The sequence below is a fragment of the Thalassophryne amazonica genome, chromosome 19 (genome assembly GCF_902500255.1).
Source record: "Thalassophryne amazonica chromosome 19, fThaAma1.1, whole genome shotgun sequence".
Taxonomy (NCBI): Eukaryota; Metazoa; Chordata; class Actinopteri; order Batrachoidiformes; family Batrachoididae; genus Thalassophryne; species Thalassophryne amazonica.
In genome coordinates this window covers 62,646,010-62,655,148 of record NC_047121.1, presented here as the reverse complement: position 1 = coordinate 62,655,148, position 9,139 = coordinate 62,646,010, and positions in this window count along the sequence as shown.

Below are 9,139 nucleotides of genomic sequence, written 5' to 3'. Positions count from 1 at the left end.
GTGGCTTGGGAAAAATCACGAGTCGTGGGTTGTGCGGTTTTGCTTGTTGGCAAAATGATCAAGCCACGTTGTTTTTACATTGAGTGTATTTTCACCAGCTTAAATCACACCGTTTACTGCTGCAGCAAACTAGAACAGTAAACCACCAGGGGCGGATCTACTCTCAGATCTTCAGGTGGGCTCAGCCCATCGATTTCTATTTACTCACTAGATGGAGGTGGCTGATCCACTCATTCGCTGGTTGTTGCCAGAGAGCCGCCATCTTTGTTAGCGTCTGACAACCAGACATGACATAGAAATCGATGGGCAAGATCAATGTTTTCAAGACAGGTTCACCAAAAATCTGCATTTTCCGTGCTGTTACATTTATTCAAGCTCAAGTCCACATTTGTTCAGCCACTATTTGTCAAAACAAATACAGAAGAGCAGTTTGTCTGCCACGACACAAGATATTAGTTTGATCCTTAATTAATTTCATTATGATTGATTATGGTTAATGGATTCCATTGAAATCAGTGGCTCAGCCCCTAACAAGGAGACAACATGCATGTATGCTTTGCCTGCAAAATATTTCAACCCCTTTATTTAATCTCCCATTTCACCGAGTAAGACTTAATTTGTGCATTTTAAACACAAACTGGTTTGTTCATCTTATATATGTATGTTTGGCATGTCTTTTTATGCTGTAAATGTGTTGTATAAATGTTGTGGTTTGACATATGATCAATAATACTGTGCAATAGTGACAATAAAGACACTCTATTCTATAAGCTTACCATGTTGTAGTTGGATAAAACAAATTCTGCTTGCATTTCAAACCCTTAATTGTTTAAGATGTGATTGAGGATACAGTTGCTTATTTGACTTGCAAGAGCTGGCAACTGCAATGTGATGTTTTTGTTCTTTGTGCCACCCCACCGAAAGTGTTCTTCCAGTCAGATGCAGAGAATCTTGTACCTCCTTCAAAGTTGTCACAGGGTTCTTGAAAGCTTCCCTCACTATTCATTTCAGAGTGAGCCATGGCTGTATATTAACATATTAAAGTGCTCACATACTTGTAGGCTTTTTTCATTGGGCTTTAGCATCTGTATTTTCAGTATTGTCTTTCTAAATGCCAACCTGTCTATTTAAACCTGTATTTATTGAGTAAAATTATGAATCTTTTGACATTTAAGTGATATTTCCTAGCTGTCTTGGGAACACTTCGGTATCCCACGGGAAGAGTTAGAGGACGTGGCCAGGGATAGGGAAATGTGGGATGAGCTGCTTGGTCTCACTGCTACTGCGATCCAGGCCAGTGACTGAAAATGAATGAATGAATGACAGGGTCATACAACTTCTGGAGTAAACATGGTTACTGTTATTAATAATACTGCACAACCAAAGTGTAGACAAACTAACCCAACCTGGACACGTATGACTCAGTTATACAACCCCTGGCAAAAATTATGGAATCACCGGCCTCGGAGGATGTTCATTCAGTTGTTTAATTTTGTAGAAAAAAAGCAGATCACAGACATGACACAAAACTAAAGTCATTTCAAATGACAACTTTCTGGCTTTAAGAAACACTATAAGAAATCAAGAAAAAAAGATTGTGGCAGTCAGTAACGGTTACTTTTTTAGACCAAGCAGAGGAAAAAAATATGGAATCACTCAATTCTGAGGAAAAAATTATGGAATCACCCTGTAAATTTTCATCTCCCAAACTAACACCTGCATCAAATCAGATCTACTCGTTGACATTGACCCTATGCCATGAAATTGACCCTATGTGTCTTTTTACAAGGAATGTTTTTGCAGTTTTTGCTCTATGGCAAGATGCATTATCATCTTGAAACATCCCCAAACATCCTTTCAATTGTCCAAATTAGCTTTTCTGTATGTAAATCCCATTTCCTTTAGGCGGTTTCTTACAGTTCAGTCACAAACGTTGACTCCAGTTTCCTCCCATTCGTTCCTCATTTGTTTTGTTGTGCATTTTTCGATTTTTGAGACATATTGTTTTAAGTTTTCTGTCTTGATGTTTTGATGTCTTCCTTGGTCTACCAGTATGTTTGCCTTTAACAACCTTCCCATGTTGTTTGTATTTGGTCCAGAGTTTAGACACAGCTGACTGTGAACAACCAACATCTTTTGCAACATTGCGTGATGACTTACTCTCTTTTAAGAGTTTGATAATCCTCTCCTTTGTTTCAATTGACATCTCTCATGTTGGAGCCATGATTCATGTCAGTCCACTTGGTGCAACAGCTCTCCAAGGTGTGTTCACTCCTTTTTAGATGCAGACTAACGAGCAGATCTGATATGATGCAGGTGTTAGTTTTGGGGATGAAAATTTACAGAGTGATTCCATATTTTTTTTCCTCTGCTTGGTCTAAAAAAGTAACCGTTACTGACTGCCACAATCTTTTTTTCTTGATTTCTTATAGTGTTTCTTAAAGCCAGAAAGTTGCCATTTGAAATGACTTTAGTTTTGTGTCATGTCTGTGATCTGCTTTTTTTCTACAAAATTAAACAACTGAATGAACATCCTCCGAGGCCGGTGATTCCATAATTTTTGCCAGGGGTTGTACTACATGCACCATGTTCCTCCATCATATGCCTCTGAAACCACTGGTTGTGTCTTAATGTTCTGGCGAACTATTTAAAAGATACTATTTTCCAGCCAAGGTGTTGCCATGGTAACTGAAACCATCTAAATCTACCCACTGGTCGCAGATCTCAGTAATCACTGAGGTTAGACAGCAGATTCAGCCAGCCCCCGTTTCAAAATAAGCATTTATTGAGAAAGTTCAAATGCACCACTTTTGACCTTTGAACCCAATAAAATGGAACATCTTTCTCTTTGGCGGCAGACTCCTTTTTGACCTTTTTGCTCCGGTTTGCAGATCCTAAAACAAATCCATATCTTGATTCAGCACAGGTTTTATGTCAGAAGCCCTTCCTGAGATGATGCTAGATGCACATGGAGAACAGGGCCTACATGACCCTGAATCAGGAGCCTTCTGTTTTGGAAGCAAACGCAATAGCTGCTCATGTCACCGCGCTGCAATGAGCAGAAAGAACAGCTGCAGCCGCGCCGCTGCATCAGCAGCATCTGATCCCATCAGACCTCACAAATAAAGCAAAGGAGGTCCTGATCCTGATCAGCACATGACTGGCAGACCATGTGGGAGCTTTTCTCCATGCACAGCTGGATTTGCTGATCAAGAAAGGCACGTGGGTTAAACCTGTGCCAAATCCAAATCTGCAGCAGAAAGCATTTGCACCCACTCAGGTGAAAGAGCAGCAATGATCAACCAACCTTTTACCACAGCCCGGTGGATTAGTGTTTAGCACTGGTGCCTCACAGCAAGAAGGTTGTGGGATTAATTCATGGCCTTTCTGTGTGGAGTTTGCATGTTCTCCCCGTGTCTGTGTGGGTTTCCTCCGGGTACTCCGGCTTCCTCCAACAATCAAAAACATGCTTATTTAGGGTCTGCTCCTTTCTCTGTCCCTGACCAAGGCAGCGTCTACATCTGGAGTTGGACCCCGGGCGCCGTACTATGGCTGCCCACTGCTTCTAGTGGTTGGATTGTGTCTAACTACAGTTAGAACTACAACGAAATTTCGACAAATTGCGTTGCATGTATATATGTGCAATGACAATAAAGGCTCTATTCTATTCTATTCTAACAGGTTTTGCAAAAGTTTTTTTTTTTTTAAGCAGTTCTAATTCTTAAACTGGAAACTACGAAAAAACTGGAAACTTGTACTTAAAGCTACAGTTGGATGGATTTTCTGCCATCTAGAGGCGAGGTTGCAGATTGCATTTCTGCAACCTCAAATCACATACAGTTGTATGCAAATGTTTGGGGACCCTGATAATGTTCATGATGTTCCTTTATAAATCACTGGTTGTTTCAATCAGAAATTTCACTTAAATATATCATATAGCAGATGAACACTGATATTTGAGAAGTGAAATGAAGTTAATACTATTTACAGAAAGTGTGCAATAATTATTTAAACAAATTTGGGCACTCTTGTCATTTTATTCATTTGAATACATTTAGCACTAATTACTGAAACACAAACTTGGTTTGGTAAGCTCACTGACCCTTGACCTTACACAGGTGAATTCAATCATGAGAAAGGGTACTTAAGGTGGCCATTTACAAATGTTTCCCCTCTTTGCATCTCTTCTCATGAGTGGCAACATGGGAGCCTCTAAACAACTCTCAAATGACCTGAAAACAAAGAATGTTCAACTTCATGGTTTAGGAGAAGGATACAAAAAGCTATCTCAGAGATTTCAGCTGTCAGTTTCCACTGTGGGGAACATAGTGAGGAAATGGAAGACCACAGGGACAGTACTAGTTAAGGCCCGAAGTGGCAGACCAAGAAAAATCTCATAAGCTGAAGCAAAGGATGGTGAGAACAGTCATAGTCAAATCACAGACCTGCTCCAAAGACCTCCAACATGATCTTGCTGTGGATAGTGTTTCTGTGCATCGTTCAACTATACAGCACACTTTGTACAAAGTGATGCTGTAATGCAGAGGAAGCGTTTTCTGCGTACACACCACAAACAGAGTCACTTGCGGTATGCTAAGGCACATTTGGACAAGCCAGCTTCATTTTGGAATAAGGTGCTGTGGACTGATGAATCTAAAATTGAGTTATTTGGATACAACAAGGGGCAGTATGCGTGGCAGAAAAAGAACACAGCATTCCAGGAAAAACACTTGCTACCTACAGTAAAATTTGGAGGTGGTTCCATCATGCAGTGGGGCTGTGTGGTCAGTGCAGGTACTGGGAATCTCGTTAAAGTTGAGGGTCACATGGATTCGTCAACATCAGCAGATTCTTGAGAACAATATTCAAGAATCAGTGACAAAGCAGAAGTTGCACCAGGGCTGGATCTTTCAACAAGACAACGACCCTCAACACCGCTCAAAATCTACTAAGGCATTCATGCAAAGGAACAAGCACAACATTCTGGAATGGCCATTTCAGTCCCCAGACCTGAATATTATTGAAAATCTGTGGAGTGATTTTAAGTGGACTGTCCATGCTCAGAAACAAACAAACCTGAGATGTTTTGTAAAGAATGGCCCAAAAAACCCTTTAATCAGAATTCAGACTGTCATTGGAAGCTATAGGAAGCATTTAGAGGCTATTTCTGCAAAAGGAGGCTCTACTAAATATTGATATATATTTTTTTCTGTTGGGGTGCCCAAATTTATGCACCTGCCTAATTTTGTTTAAAGAATTATTGCACACTTTCTGTAAATCCTATAAACTTCATTTCACTTCTCAAATATCACAGTGTTTGTCTGCTATATATGTTTAACTGAAATTGTTGATCCAAACAACCAATAATTTATAAAGGAAAATCATGGAAATCATGAGGGGTGCCCAAACTTTTACATACAGTGAGGAAAATAATTATTTGAACACCCTGCGGTTTTGCAAGTTCTCCCACTTGGAAATCATGGAGGGGTCTGAAATTTTCATCTTACGTAGGTGCATGTCCACTGTGAGAGACATAAACTAAAAAAAAAAAAATAAAAAAAATAAAAATCCGGAAATCACAATGTATGACTTTTTAAATAATTTATTTGTATGTTACTGCTACAAATAAGTATTTGAACACCTGTGAAAATCAATGTTAATATTTGGTACAGTAGCCTTTGTTTGCAATTACAGAGGTCAAACGTTTCCTGTAGTTTTTCACCAGGTTTTCACACACTGCAACAGGGATTTTGGTCCACTCCTCCATACAGATCTTCTCTAGATCTTTCAGGTTTGGAGTTTCAGCTCCCTCCAAACATTTTCTATTGAGTTCAGGTCTGGAGACTGGCCAGGCCACTCCAGGACCTTGAAAGTTGCTCTGGCTGTGCTTGCGGTCATTGTCATGCTGGAAGACCCAACCATGAACCATCTTCAATGCTCTTACTGAGGGACGGAGGTTGTTTGCCAAAATCTCGCAATACATGACCCCATCCATCCTCCCTTCAATACGGTGCAGTCGTCCTGTCCCCTTTGCAGAAGAGCACCCCCAGAGTATGATGTTTCCACCCCCATGCTTCACGGTTGGGATGGTTTTCTTGGGGCTGTTCTCATTCTCTAAACATGGTAAGTGGAGTTGATTCCAAAAAGCTCTATTTTGGTCTCATCTGACCACATAACCTTCTCCCATGCCTCCTCTGTATCATCCAGATGGTCACTGGTGAACTTGGCTTGAGCACAGGGACCTTGCTGCTCTGCAGGATTTTAAACCATGACAGCATCATGTGTTACTAATGTAATCTTTGTGACTGTGGTCCCAGCTCTCTTCAGGTCATTGACCAGGTCCTCCTATGTAGTTCTGAGCTTTCTCAGAATCATCCTTACCCCACAAAGTGAGATCTTGCATGGAATCCCAGATCGAGGGAGATCGACAGTCATCTTGTGTTTCTTCCACTTTCTAATAAATAATCATAACAGTTGATGTCTTCTACCAAGCTGCTTGCCTGTTGTCCTGTAGTCCATCCCAGCCTTGTGCAGGTCTACAGTTGTGTCCTTGGTGTCCATAGACAGCTCTTTGGTCTTGGCTGTGGTGGACAGGTTGGAGTGTGATTGAGTGTGTGAACAGGTATCTTTTATACAGGTAACAAGTTCAAACAGGTGCAATTAATACAGGTAAAAAGTGCAGAATAAGAGAGCTTCTTAAAGAAAAATTAACAGGTCTGTGAGAGACAGAATTCTTGCTGGTTGGTAGGTCTTCAAATACTTATTTGCAGCCATAACATACAAATAAATTATATATATATATATATATATATATATAAAATCATACATTGTGATTTCCGGATTTTTTTTTTAGATTATGTCTCTCACAGTGGACATGCACCTAAGATGAAAATTTCAGACCCCTCCATGATTTCTAAGTAGGAGAACTTGCAAAATCGCAGGGTGTTCAAATACTTATTTTCCTCACTGTACAACTTTATATTTTCATGTTTTTGGGATTCATGTTCCCTTGCTTTCACTCGTGATAACCAACATTTATGACAGTTCTCAAACTTGTCAACCTGCACTGGCAATGAGCAACCAGATTCAGAGGTGTTCCAGGGTAAAAAAAAAAAAAAAAAAAGGCCAAAAAACCCACTCATGATAAAAATATAATAAAAAAAATATCTATGCCCATTACAATAATTTCATTTTAAATTTCAAAATCAAATATCTATATTGTGCAAACAGCACTACTTTATTCTGAAATATTACAAAAGGTACATCAATAATATAGTTTGCAAAGTAGTACAATGCTGATATTTATTAGCATATGCAAATAATACCTTTGAAATGTCTTCAAAAGTCAACTTTTATGGGGGGGCAGCTCTCCCACCTCTGGCTCCACCCCTGCCATTATCTGCTCTGCGCTATGAAATAGTGAAACAGACTTAAGTTTGTGTATTTTTTTTTTTTTTAAGTGCACACTCGCTGCTTGTTCCTCCTCACAAACGAAAGAGGAGAAAAGGTGCAGTTTAAGTGATTCAAATTAATTTATCCCATAAGCCCCTTTCACACCAGGCCTGCGTAGAGTTGCACTGTGCTGCTATCTAGTACGCAGGAATGGCTGCGTAAGTTGCACACAGGGAGAAGCTTGGCTCCGTCACGCTGTTTTTACAGACTGCCTGGACACGCAGATGGATTTTATACACTGGTAAAAGGCAGATTACATTATTTCCAGGAGTTAATGGACTTAGATGTGCCACAATCGTGAAAGAACTTGAGATGAAGGCCAAACTGCAGCCAGCAATCCACAATCCATCCACGAGGATTTATAGTGCACATAGAAGCTTGGCCCGCTTCTTCTTTGTCTTCTGTGGTTTTGAAGCTTCATTGCCAGCATAGTTCAGCAGGATGAATAAAATCTAGCAATGCAGCTATGTACTGATAAAAACCCAAAAAGATTTTTCGCTGGACTGGCGTAGGGTTGTGTACAACTGCGGAAGCTTGGTGTGCCTAGCCTTGTTGCATAGACAAAGTTGCGGAGCGTTGTGTAAAGCACTGCGTCTGGTACTTTACGCTGAACGTCTGCAAAAAAATTAAATGTTTCATTTTTTACATCAATTTCACAGACCCCTTTGCATCCCTCAGCGTATTGCCACATAGGGCTACTTAAGATCAGCGTAGTCGGTACACCGCATTATGCAACTCTGTTAGCCCGGTGTGAAAAGGGTATTCTGATAAAAATTTTAAAAAAAAAAATCTGATTCTTATCAGAATCAGAGTTCTGATTCATGACAACAGCACACAGCAGATTTATCAATGTGCCTTTTGAAGAAACCTCAAGGAACATCACTGCTGATTCCTTATGGCGGCACTGCAAAATATGAGACTGGGTAAGTGCGTCCATTTTGGGTTACCTGTGCCGATAGGACGGCCTCATTCCAACATAGATTTGATGTTGCAAGTCATTTCTGAAGCTTTAAACTATTTTCCTGTTGGTAAAATGTCATGTATAAAGGCTTCAACAGCATCTGATTAAAAACACATTAAGCAACAAATACATCCCAAAAGGATAAAATACTTTTATTTATAGTTTCTTAGTAAAGGTATGCCTCAACTTGCAAGACAACCGTTGGCAGTATGTACAACATACCTGTAATTTCCATGGAATGGAACAAAGATTATACTCACACCAATTTACCTGTGCAAAAAAAAAAAAAAGAAAGAAAGGAAAAAAAAAAAAGAAACATTCCCAGAACAGGCAAAAATTTCAAGGGAAGGTTTCCTTTTTTTTTTTTTAAGGACTGACACCATTTAAGAGTATAGTTACACACTACACACTGAAGTAGACTTCCATTCCAAAAAAAATAAAGATTAGCGCCTTTTAACAGCATTGTGCAACATTCAATATCCATGAGGGGAGTTTTTTCATCCAGACCAATATTTCATCTGATTAAAATAAAATAAAATTGTTGAAACCTGTGAAATATTGGCAAAAACAGTGTGAACAAGTTCACACTGGTGGTTTCTTTGTAAAACATTAAAGCAAAGACAGACTACGGAGAAGATGCAAGATCACCGGGCAACAAATCAATATAGGTGCATCACTATAAATAGAATTTATTTCAAAAGACAAAAATTCATCCTGCGTAAGAGA